A 12,642-nucleotide genomic window follows, 5' to 3' on the forward strand; every position below is an offset into this window, starting at 1 on the left:
AATCGCCGGCAGTAATGACTAAAATAACTTCACTGCTGAAAACCCTTTGTTGGCCACATACAAATGTTCACTGTGACATCCCATGGTTGTACTGTAGCACTGATCAGATGATGTACTGAACACTTTCCCAGAGGGAGAGTTGCAGAGGAGAGTCTATATGAATCACACATAAACATGTGTACAATAAGAAGTGCAGCAAAGGATTACTGAAGGATTTCCACATTTTGTTGTGTTACAGCCTTAATCCAAACTGGAATAAATACAAATTTTCCCTCAAAATTCTACACACAATACCCCATAATGACAACGTGTACATGTACACGTGATTTCTTAGTTTTTTATTTTAATAAATTTTCAAAAATCACAAAATAACTTTTTTCACGTTGTCATTATGGGTTATTGTGTGTAGAATTTTGAGGGGGAAAATTAATTTATTCCATTTTGGAATAAGGCTGTAACATAAAATATGGAAAAAGTGAAGCGCTGTGAATACTTTCCGGATGCACTATATATATATATATATATATATATATATATATAAATGCACATATGGGCGGCACTCACGGCGCAAAAAAAACAGACAGGCAAGTCTGAGAGATACGATCGTATCTCTCAGACTTGCCTGTCTGTTTTTTTTGCGCCGTGAGTGCCGCCCATATGTGCATTTGTATTCGGACACAGCCTCGGCTGTAACCAGGGAGGGCACCGGCTATTCATGTGGAGCTTTTCTGAAGTTGTTGGGAACCGTGAGTGCCGTGATTTGGACTAATATATATATATATATATATATATATATATATATATATATATATATATAAACAATAATTAAAGTTGAGCAACAAGTCCTGTATCAATTTTAAAAAGTCAGTTTCCACTCTTGATCACAAATGCATGTGCAGCCTCCTCCAATCAGCCCCAACCATGGGCTCAGAATTGCAACATAAAGGAAACACGTGAGGGACGCACACAGTGAGTACAAGCATTACGTTTTTACTAAAAGATATTTGCTCACATACATATAAGAAAGTAACAATCAGTATCACGGTCCAGCTTCTATGCCTCCGGATAGCGCCAGGTTCCGATCCGTCACAGCTGATTCAAGCTAGTACATGGCGGGGAAGGACTAGAATCTCCCGCACTCGGAACAAGAGTGGTGATGTCACCACGTCCAATGTCCTCCAAACCACTCCCAACGGGTTTCGTCAACACAGACTTCGTCAGGGAGTGTGTGATATAAATATACGCAGACACACACAAAAACGTGTGTGTATATATCTACTGGCTACAGATTAGTGCTCATACATCTATAATTTCTGCGCCATATGGTGCGAGATACCTGGTGTTATTTAGATGCTCCGCCATGGGTAGCGAGTACTTTTTCCAAAATGTTGTGTCTGAATATGGAAATTACGTAGTAGAGAATGGTATACTAAGTACTGGATTAGTTTGGGTATTTTCACCTTAATCAATTGGTATAAAACAGCTGATTAAACAGTAACGCTGTATGGCACAAGTCGCTGGTATAGGGCCTCTGTCTTTTACCTTTTTACCCAGATTGCATACTGTTTCTTGAATATTGCATCTTACTGTAATTCACAATAGTGTATTAATTACTTAGGTTAGTATTCTACTGCAAAATAATTGATAAAATATAGCAGATTAAGGATGCTTATTTTAAGAATAAATCATATGGCGCAACCAAATAGCAAAAACCATTGAGAACAGGTGTATGTGTGTGTGTATATATATATATATATATATATATATATATACATACATACATACACACACACACACACACGTGTTTTTTTTTACAGGCTTTAAATCAGCGTTACTAGCTGAGTTCTCAAGAATCCTTAGTGGACAATTTGATGCAATGTGTCACAAGAAATCTCACCAGCCTATGGAAATTATCCATGGGGACAGCTGATTAAAGATTGAGGGCCAGATGCATCATCGCTTGGAAATGATAAAATGGAGAGTGAAAAAGTACTAACCATTCAGCTCCTACTGTAACTGCCATTTTACAAACACTGCCTGTGACATGGCAGTAAGGAGCTGATTACAAGGAGCTAGCAGCGGATTTGTTTATTAAAAGAACTCTGTATAGGACGCGTGGGCACTCGCTGAGGCTAGAGGAGAGAAAATTCCGTACACAACGTAGGAAAGGGTTCTTCACGGTAAGGGCAATAAAGATTTGGAACACCCTGCCGGAGAAGGTAATAATGGCAGACTCTGTGATTGGGCAAATTTCTAACTGGAAAATGTATCCAGGGCTATAGCATTTAACATATTGACATTAAATTATCTGGGAGTGGTAAGATTCATAGCTGTCAGTTGGTACTAAACCATTACTTCAGCAGGCGCATTATAATATGAACAGATTAACACAGAATACAGGTTGAACCCGATGGGCAATTTGCCTCTTTTCATCCTCACTGACTATGTAATTATGTAACTATGATTGGCTGGTACTTTTTCACTCTCCATTTTGTCACTTTCCAAGCAATGATGCATCTAGCCCACAGTATCTTAAAGATATATTCTTATGAACATTATCCCTGTACGTCCCATATGTTTTGCCTATTGCAACAGGTCAGGTAGAGGAGGCATCCACCACAAATATAAAACCAAATTGTTGTCTTTAGACATCAAATAAGTATTTAACAGGTTGACTTTTACAATTATTATTTTATACCTCTGTCTTAATCTACAAGGGCAGCACTTCTTTCATCTTCTATAACGTTCCCACTGACAGGACAACAGTTAAATAAAAAATAAAATAAAAAACACATTTCAAGCAAGAAGCAGAGAGGGTGAGCCCAAGTTTCACATTTTGTTAGCTCTGAGATTTATATGGCTAAAGTTTATGAGGAAAGCTCCAATATGTACCACATGATTTACAATGTGTAAATGCTCAGTTGAGTTTTGAATGCCTTGTTCCTTCCAAGCTGCACTGAGTAAAGTCATAACATGTCATGTGGAGTTTACTACAGACATAGAGCACTTTACACACAGTATAAAGGAAACAATCCATAAATAAACGACTAATAGGGATACAAAATAAGCAACTGAGTCAGTTTAACACAAAAAAGTAGAAAACCAGGAAACACATAAAACATAAGTGATTTTTTTTCTTTCTAATTCAAAAAGGAATAGATAACAGCCTTGCGCTAATTGGTGCTGCTGGTTACTAAGTAGAGGAGAACACCCAAAATCTCCCAAATGGAATATAGACACACAAAACAATATATATTTTTTTCTTTCTGTTGTACAATGTAGTGTTCCCAACATAAAAGAGGACTTCCATTCATACGTAAAACTGTGCTAATATACCTGTAGTTCTAACTGCAAATAAGGGTTTGTATAGCTGTCTGTCAAAGCTGGACTCAACCAGAGTCGGACTGGCCCACAGGGGTACAGGGGAAACCCCCGGTGGGCCCTACCACATGTGGGCCCACCCCTACCTCTACCTCTAGGGATCAGGTTCTAGATTGTGCACTTGAATTTTATATTATACATGTGTTACATTTTTACTGCACAGGATTATGGTGTATGGTCTATAGTGCATTGCTGTTATTAATCTGGTACATTATCATGATGCACTAGCAGTATTTACTAAATACATTTATCAAAGGGCCCAGAGCATATACTCATTAATGGTTAGCCAAGCCTTTAAGCAAGGGCCCCTACCACTGCATTCCCCCGGTGGGCCCTTCATGCCCCAGTCCGACACTGGACTCAACTAAAACAGAACTAGATAACACCTACCCTTGCATAGACAAAGGCGATGGGGAGGGGTTTCCAGTTGCCTGGAAACCCTTCTCACTATGGCAATTGTATATAATACAATTTTATTAGAGCTGCATGTTTTAAAGATCTCCTCAGTATTACAAATAAAATAATTAGCCGGTGGATTTTTTCAAATGTGTCAGCCAGGTATTAATGCACATGTGTGTGCACCAACTAGGAGATCTGTAAAACATGCACTGTTAGGGGTGCTCTGCTATAGACCTTCTATAGGGTTAATTATTCATACTGTAATGTGTACATATATGTCCAGGGCAGTTTCTATGTTTTTCTGCAGCTCCCGCAAACTTGCTCCAATGCTCTGGATTAGTGCCCAGGCAGGATGTCCCTACTGCCACATCTAATGGCTGACTGTGATCGCTGGCACTTTATATGTCAGAATTATGATATACTGGAGGTCATTCCGAGTTGTTCGCTCGCAAGCGGATTTTAGCAGATTTGCTCATGCTAAGCCGCCGCCTACTGGGAGTGAATCTTAGCATCTTAAAATTGCGAACGATGTATTCGCAATATTGCGATTATACACCTCGTAGCAGTTTCTGAGTAGCTCCAGACTTACTCGGCATCTGCGATCATTTCACTGCTTGTCGTTCCTGGTTTGACGTCACAAACACACCCAGCGTTCGCCCAGACACTCCTCCGTTTCTCCGGCCACTCCTGCGTTTTTCCCAGAAACGGTAGCGTTTTTTCCCACACGCCCATAAAACGGCCTGTTTCCGCCCAGTAACACCCATTTCCTGTCAATCACATTACGATCGCCAGAACGATGGAAAAGCCGTGAGTAAAATTACTAAGTGCATAGCAAATTTACTTGGCGCAGTCGCAGTGCGAACATTGCGCATGCGCATTAAGCGGAAAATCGCTGAGATGCGAAGATTTTTACCGAGCGAACAACTCGGAATGAGGGCCAATGTACAGTACTGTACGTTGCACTTTGTATGATGCATGTTATAGATGCTTCAGTACTAAATATGCCCTCTTCATGGACTGGCCATATGCACTCTAAAATTAAGAATGGAATCCGGTCTGAAGATCGACAGTGTCTAGATTTAGACCCCTATAGGTCGACAGTCACTAGGTCGACATGTTTTCAAGGTCAACAGGGTTTCTAGGTTAACATGTTCTAGGTCGACAGGTCAAAAGGTCGACATGAGTTTTTCACATTTTATTCCTTTTTTTTTACTTTTTCATACTTAACGATCCACGTGGACTATGATTGGGAATAGTAACCTGTGCCGAGCGCAGCGGTAGTGGAGCGAGGCACCCTGTCCGAAGCATGGTGAGCGAAGCTAATTGGGGTTCCCGGTCACTGGGGTTCATTCCGAGTTGATCGCCAGCTGCCTTTGTTCGCAGCGCAGTGATCAGGCTAAAAATCGGCATTTCTGCGCATGTGTATGCACCGCAATGCGCAGACGCATCGTACAGGTACAATGAGCATCGTGGTTTTGCACAGAGTCTAACGAACATTTCTGTCGCACAGCCGAACGCAGGAAGATTGACATGAAGTGGGCGCTTCTGGGTGTCAACTGACCAATTTCAGGGAGTGCTTAGAAAAACGCAGGTGTGGCAGAAAAAACGCAGGCGTGGCTGGGCGTTTGCTGGGCAGGTGTGTGACGTCAAAAGCCGCCCCTCCGTCGTTAGAATCAACGCACACGAAGAGTAACTACAAGGCTGGTCTTGTTTTGCACAAAAAGATTTTGCAGGCGCTCTGCTGCACAAGCGTTCGCACTTCTGCAAAGCGAAAATACACTCTCCGGTGGGCGGCGACAATGCGTTTGCACGGCTGCTAAAAACTGCTAGCGAGCAATCAACTCGGAATGACCCCCACTGTACGGAGAAAATGACACCAAAAAAACATGAAAAACTCATGTCGACCTTTTGACCTGTCGACCTAGAACATGTCGACCTAGAAACCCTGTCGACCCAGTGACGGTCGACCTATAGTGGTCGACCTAAACATTTTCGACCTAGATATTGTCGATCTAATGATCCACATGCCCTAGAATGCCTGCTTCGCTATAGATTGTAAGCTTGCAAGCAGGGCCTTCTTACCGGCAGGGCCGTCTGCCTGTTATTACCCAGTTTTGTTTTATCACTGTTGTTTACAATTGTTGTTGTTTTGTTTTTTAAATAACTGTTTTTGCTGCACAAAATGTTATGTTTTTGTGAGTTACTGACTTGGATCAATACACAAACTGGCCCTTTAAAAGAAATGTATGCTATAACAAACTATATCAAGCTATATGAACAGTTATAACCAGAAGTTAAAGTGATCCGGAACGGGGCGGAACTGCGTTCCGTCAGTTCCAATTGGAGACGGAACGCAGTTCCGCTTCTCCTGGCTCACCAAACCCAGAATGTGAGCCGCATGGGGATGCTGGGCACCTGCTGAGGTCATGTTACTAGCGGGCGCCGGCACCTTCCCCTCAGCGGCAGCCGGAGCTCACTCTGATCTCCGGTTTCCGCTGTGTCCGGCTGTGCACGGGTGTGCGGCGCTATGGGAGAGACGTCATGACGTCTCTCCATAGATCCGAGGAGCAGCCAGGCGGAGGTCAGCGGTCCGGAAGCAGGAGCGGGGCTGGTGAGTATTGTGTGTGTGGGTTTTTTTTTTATGTTTGTGTGAAGCGGCGCTACTTGGGGTCAGCTACTGGTTGCAGCTGTACTGGGGGCATAACTACAGTGGGCATCTGTACTGGAGGCAGCTTCTGCTGGGGGCATAACTACAGGGGGAAGCTTTTACTGGGAGCATAACTACAGGGGGCATCTGTACTGGGGACAGCTTCTACTGGGGGCATCTGTACAGGGGACAGCTTCTACTGGGGGCATAACTGCAGGGGGTAGCTTCTACTGGGTGCATAACTACAGGGGGCAGCTTCTACTGGGGTCATAACTACAGGGGGCATCTGTACTGGGGGAAGCTTCTACTGGGGGCATAACTACAGCGGGCATCTGTACTGGGGGCATCTGTACTGGGGGCAAAACTACTGGGGGCAGCTTCTACGGGGGCATCTGTACTGGGGACAGCTGTACAGGGGGCATCTGAATTGGGGGCAGCTCCACAGAGGGCCACTCTACATAATTTAAAATGGGGATACTATTGGGTGACCACGCCCCTTTCTTTTTTGAGACCACGCTCCTCTTTTTTTGCAGGGCTTGGGCAGGTGGGTGAGTTCCACCAACTCTCCAGGATCACTTTAAGCACTAGTTATAACTATTAATATCATAATAGACAAGCAATTCAGTTATCATGATTTTTTTTTCTTAGCATATACTGTACAAATCAATTTACCTGGAATGAGATGGAGAAAGTGTGAGGAGGTCTAACAGTAGATGCGGGATTACATTACACAACTGCATTGTGGTTCTTGTGCTTGTATTTATAACACCGTGCACAGAGGAGTAGTTTTCTCAGGATGCTCAACCTAAGCTGGGATATTTTTTATGAACTGTAGGATATCTGCAATTACGCACAGTGCATAATCCTAAAAAAGCAGATCTCATTTTGTGGATGAGACATTAAGACATATTTAATACACTTTGCTGATTTTGTGTTTTTAAAACCAAGTGTTTTTTTTTGTTTGTTTTTTACACAACCAACTTCCTTTGCTCCATCTAGGTGCAATACTGAATGCTGTTTTAGGCACTGGACTGTGTATATCATGGACATCATGGGTACTTATAGATTGTTTTTTTTTTGTGGGCAAATGTAATTCATTTGGCCATGCATAATTAATAACCTGACACAATACTACACAACAAGCTATCTGGTCCTCCAACATGGCATCCTGATACTAGATTGACATGACTAAGGTTGACAGTCATTAGGTCAAACACTAATGGTCGACAGGCAATAGGTCAACATGGTCAAAAGCTCGACATGGGCAAAAGGTCGGCATGGCAATGGTTGACACAGGAAAAGGTCGACATGAGTTTTTAACAATTTTTCCCATTTTTTCACTTTTTCATACGTTACGATCCACGTGGTCTACAATTGGGAATAGTAACCTGTGCCGAGGGCAGCGGTAGTAGAGCGAGGCTCCTTGCCCAAAGCATGGCGGGTGAAGTGAGCCATGTGAGGGGACGCTGTGCACTAATTGGGGTTCCCGGTCACTTTACAGAGTAAACAACACCAAACAAAAATAAAAAAAACTCATAACAACATTTTCTTGTGTCGACCTTTACCATGTCGGCCATTTGGTAACGTCAACCTTTTTTTCCCTGTGTCGACCTTGTGCCTGTCGACCTTTTTGGGGTCAACATATGCACTGTCATCTTAAACAGCCATACCCCTCCAACATGTAGCACTGAAGTAAGCATTTCAGGACACATGACTAGATTGATATTTAACTGCAATGTAAATGAAAATTCTTTGTTAAATATATGTTATTGATATTTAGCCCAGTGTATAAATGCACCAGCTAAATAATACTGATGGATGTCGTTGATTTGTAAAAGATGCTTTAGTGAGGAGGAAGTCAATGTACCAGCTGTCATGATCCCGGCTACCGATGCCGGAATCCCGACACCTGCCGAAATACCGACGGTCGGAATCCTGACCGCAGGCTGAAATCCCCATTCGGGTGGTGGTCCACGCCATCACCTGAGGGGGAATATAACCCTGTGATGTCCAAAGGTCGCCACCGGGCCGAAAGCGTGGCTAGTGCAGCGAGCCCGCGAGGGGACACGCTGTGCTTGCCGCCGGTATCCCAGCTGTCGGGATTCAGGTGACGGGCTCTTGACCGCCAGGATCCTGACAACAGGGATATCATACTTTAGTGCTCTGTAGTGACAGATACTGAAGGAAACAGAACATACATGAAACATGGATATACTAGACAAAACAAATGCAGAGATGAAAATAAAGATGGGGAAGGGAAGAGTTTACACAAGAAGAGCGCATGTGGAGTGGAGATTGGGGTAGTTGATAAATTATAAAGAGGTGGGGTATGTTTTCCAAGAGTGTTCAAAGATTTGAAGGCTGGTGGTTTGATTGGTCATTGTGAGTAGAGGCAGGGGAGAAGTCTTATGGTGTGCACACACGGTGAGATATTTTCTTTCGATTTTGACTATATAGTCAAAATCGCAAGAAAAGTTAGTGCAGATCGCAAGGTGAAAGTCACCTTGCGATCCCGATTCGATCCCGATGCACGGTCCTGCCAGGTCGGGATCACAAGAAAAGATACACTGTGCAGGCAAGTCAATCCTTGCTAGATCGGTGTACTATCTAGTTCATCTAACATGTCAATGACATCTCACATAAGCCAAAATCTCACATAAGCCAAAATCGTAAGCACACATAGTCCATATCTCAAGAAAAGTTAGTCAAAATCTGTGGTACTGGGCTCCGGGGAGTTCAAGGGAAATCGCAAGTAAAAATCGGGCATAGCAAGGATCTCACCGTCTGTACACACCTTACATATTCTGTAATATATTAAAAAAACATACTGAGCTTCTTGCATAAGAACTCAATTGAATCTGCTGCACTGTTTTTGCTGTGGACCTCCCTAGATCTATGCTCATTTGCTTTCTCATCACTGCCGCCTCTTTGGCTACGAAGACTGTTAAAAAGAATGAGGGATCTTTTCACTAGGGTGATTTTTTTTTTCTGGGAAAAGACAGAGTTTACATTTACTAAATAAACGATTCCACTTGGTGTGGAAAGGCTAAGAAATGCCTAAAAAGAAAAGGGGAAAAGTGGAAAGCAGTAGACGAAAATAAAGAATGAGTGTACTTGGCAACTATCAAAGGCAGCACTGTGTGACAGCACAAAATAAATGCTTGCCAATAGCCTGGTGTTTGCTTCCTGGGTGAAATCAGTACAAACAGCCATTGTTCTAGCATTTAGTAATATTTCACCAATACATCTAAAGGAACATTTTGGGAAAACACATTGAAAAGAACAGGAGAGCAAACCTGTAGCATTTAGGTCACCAGTTTTATTTCAGAAACAAATGCTTAAATAACTATTGTGCCTAGATAAGAAGCTATGTATTCATAGGAGTTTACATTATACAGAAACTTGGATATACACTCGTGATATTAAACAATGGAAACAAACACCATAATTAACCTTATTATTCTCTAGATAGCTGGCAGCAGAAAACACTATACTATAACTACTTTCCCAGTTAACAATAGTACAGGAAAAATGAGAGTCAAATGTTATGTGTTAATTGTTTGATTAATGGGCACTTTGAAATGTCACCAGATACTAGCCCCAAAACACCCCGTCAGCAAGAGTAGGTCATAAACACCTGGAATGAACCCACCGCTCTCCAGCACATCAGTAATTATCTGGGATGTTTCCCTATGAGAAAACTTTATATATTACAATAAATAGTTCCTAGCAGAAGGAATATCAATAAACTAAAATATGCTGGGGGGTTTTGGCAATTACAATACAGAGACCAAAGTGACACTTTGTTGTCTCCGGTAACCGACATGACTGGAGTTAGGAAATCCTCAACTGTATTTTCTTAGGACCTCCAAGCCTTAAGGGCCCTACACACTAGGCAATTTCAGCGATTTTGACGATCAACAATATTATCTTTGGCTGATTTTTCACCAAAGATTTTTGCATACACACTGGACGTTATCTATGGATAATTTGGACGATATGACAGTATCTATATCATCCAAATTGGCTTGCATGTATAAACGATGATCGACCAACGATGAACGACTGCGGGGACATGCATCGTTCATTGTTAATGCCTACGCACTGAACGATATGAATGATTTATCGTTCATATCTATCATCAATGTCGCCAAGTGTGTAGGGCCCTTTAGTGCTGCCTAACTAGAGATCTTGGTTCACTTGGCGAGGGAGTGGGGCATGCTATGCATTGGTCATTCTGTAAAATAAGTAAAGATGGAATTTAAAGGCACAATCACGCTTTGTTAAATGTCCCAGAATAAAATGTGTCAGTGTTTATGTGACGTGATCATGACCAGAGCACTGAGCCACTATGAGGAGGGAACTTTGGATCTGGCAGGCATCCAAGACTTACTAGATCATACTGTAGGCAAAGGTGCTGAAAGGAGGAGGGGAGCAGGTACTATTTACCAGGGCCCAGGCCTGATGGAGGGGCCCAGCGGGGGCCAAGTGCCCACCCCCTCCTCCTTACCTGGCAGCAGCAGCTTCAGTTCTTCTCCTCAGCCCAGCATATGCTGCAGTGTGGTCAGGGAGGCACTGACAGTACTATTTTTCCTAAGGGTGCAGGGCCACACCTCCCGTAATTAAGCCATGCCCCCAGAAAAGTAACTGGGCCTGGCCAGGCTCTCCACTGCCCTGACTGTAGGCTGTTATCCAAATTGTATTTTGTGGGTAGGTCTAATAGGTATTGTATATCATTTTATGTGATTTATAGTATTTAAAAAGTTAATATTAAACACACACAAAAACTAAGGTATTATGCCAGACATTTTCTTCACTCTTATTTTACTTGCTGGTTTCTGAGGAACCGTGAAAGGAGTTGTCCTGTGTATTCTGGTAGGATTCAAAAGGCTTTTTACTTCTCTGCGGAAAAAGCATACCACCAAAAGGGGTGTCCAAGGTGCGGATGCTTCTTTATTACTGGAAACTGGACTGTTCGTCACATTTCTCACCGCCTCATTATGACTGGGATGTGTGCGTTTAGGATTTTTATTATTCCGTTTCAGTTCAATTACTACATTTGCTAAGAAATTTAAGAAGATAAGGGTATTTATTACACTAGCGCTAAAGTTATAGTAACAATATATATATATATATATATATATATATATATAGATAGATAAGACTCCTGTCGGTCTGGCACTCCCCTTAACGAATCATATCACCTGCACCGGTGCCTTCATGTAAGTCTAAATACACTCCCGGAGATGCGGCACTCTGGTTCACTTTAGAAAATACAAAGCGGGTGTGGACTCCCAATTGTAGATCAACGTTTCAATATTTATTGTTTGATTTATAGTGCGTCCTGTGACATAGATAGATAGATAGATAGATAGATAGATAGATAGATAGATAGATACCATACTATTCCTTTATACTGGGACACTTATGAATTACACAGGTTCTGTGGCTGACTGATTTCAATCCTGCATTTCACCTGGTTTTAAACAGCTACAGAACCTGTGTAATCCATGAGTGTCCTGACTTAAAGGGATATTATGGTAAGCCTTCATGTGAAAGGCATGATGTCATCTCCAAGCATCCACTTTAGATGACGCTCTGGCAAACTCGAGCTCAGTGTGAAAGGCAACAACCCGGGAATAATACAGGTTGATGCGAAAGGTGTAAGTACATCTGAACGCGGCTTGAAACCCAGCTTCAAACAGTGTTCAAAATCCTGGGTCAGGCCTAAAATTGTGATCTGAAAGCAGTATAACATTATAACTAGTTGCCGAGTGGGTATGTCAGATATGCATTAAGGCGGGGAGGAGGGGCACATGGGAATGAATTAAATGGAGGGGGTGTTAGTGAGGGTTATGAATTACAGTGTGGATGGTAGATAGTAGAGGAAGAGAAAGGATTTCACACGGTTACATTTAAAGAATGGGGGATGAGAGAGCCTGGTGCATTCATATTGTACAATTTGCCCAGAGCCAGTTTTGTGAGGTATATAACTGCTGCAAATGGAGTGCGCTCCTGAGGCATTACGATCCTTTACCAAGATGGTCCTGATAGTGCTACTGTGCTATGGTGTAGTACTCAGCACATGGAGAGAACATGCATGTTGCATATCATGCACATATCGCTGCTTATATATGACCTGATGGTCCTCTGTATGTTCTGCTCCATCTGCTGTACATTGGGCCTAATTCAGACCTGATCGCTGTACTGCAAAT

At 42.5% G+C, this 12,642-nt stretch overlaps 1 protein-coding gene across 10 annotated transcripts in view; it reads right to left on the bottom strand.

The window, feature by feature from the left end:
* The window catches only part of SLC4A4 (solute carrier family 4 member 4), a 393,000-nt gene that overhangs the window by 212,001 nt on the left and 168,357 nt on the right, over positions 1-12,642 (bottom strand). The window lies entirely within an intron of this gene.

The sequence above is a fragment of the Pseudophryne corroboree genome, chromosome 1 (assembly GCF_028390025.1).
Source record: "Pseudophryne corroboree isolate aPseCor3 chromosome 1, aPseCor3.hap2, whole genome shotgun sequence".
Taxonomy (NCBI): domain Eukaryota; kingdom Metazoa; phylum Chordata; class Amphibia; order Anura; family Myobatrachidae; genus Pseudophryne; species Pseudophryne corroboree.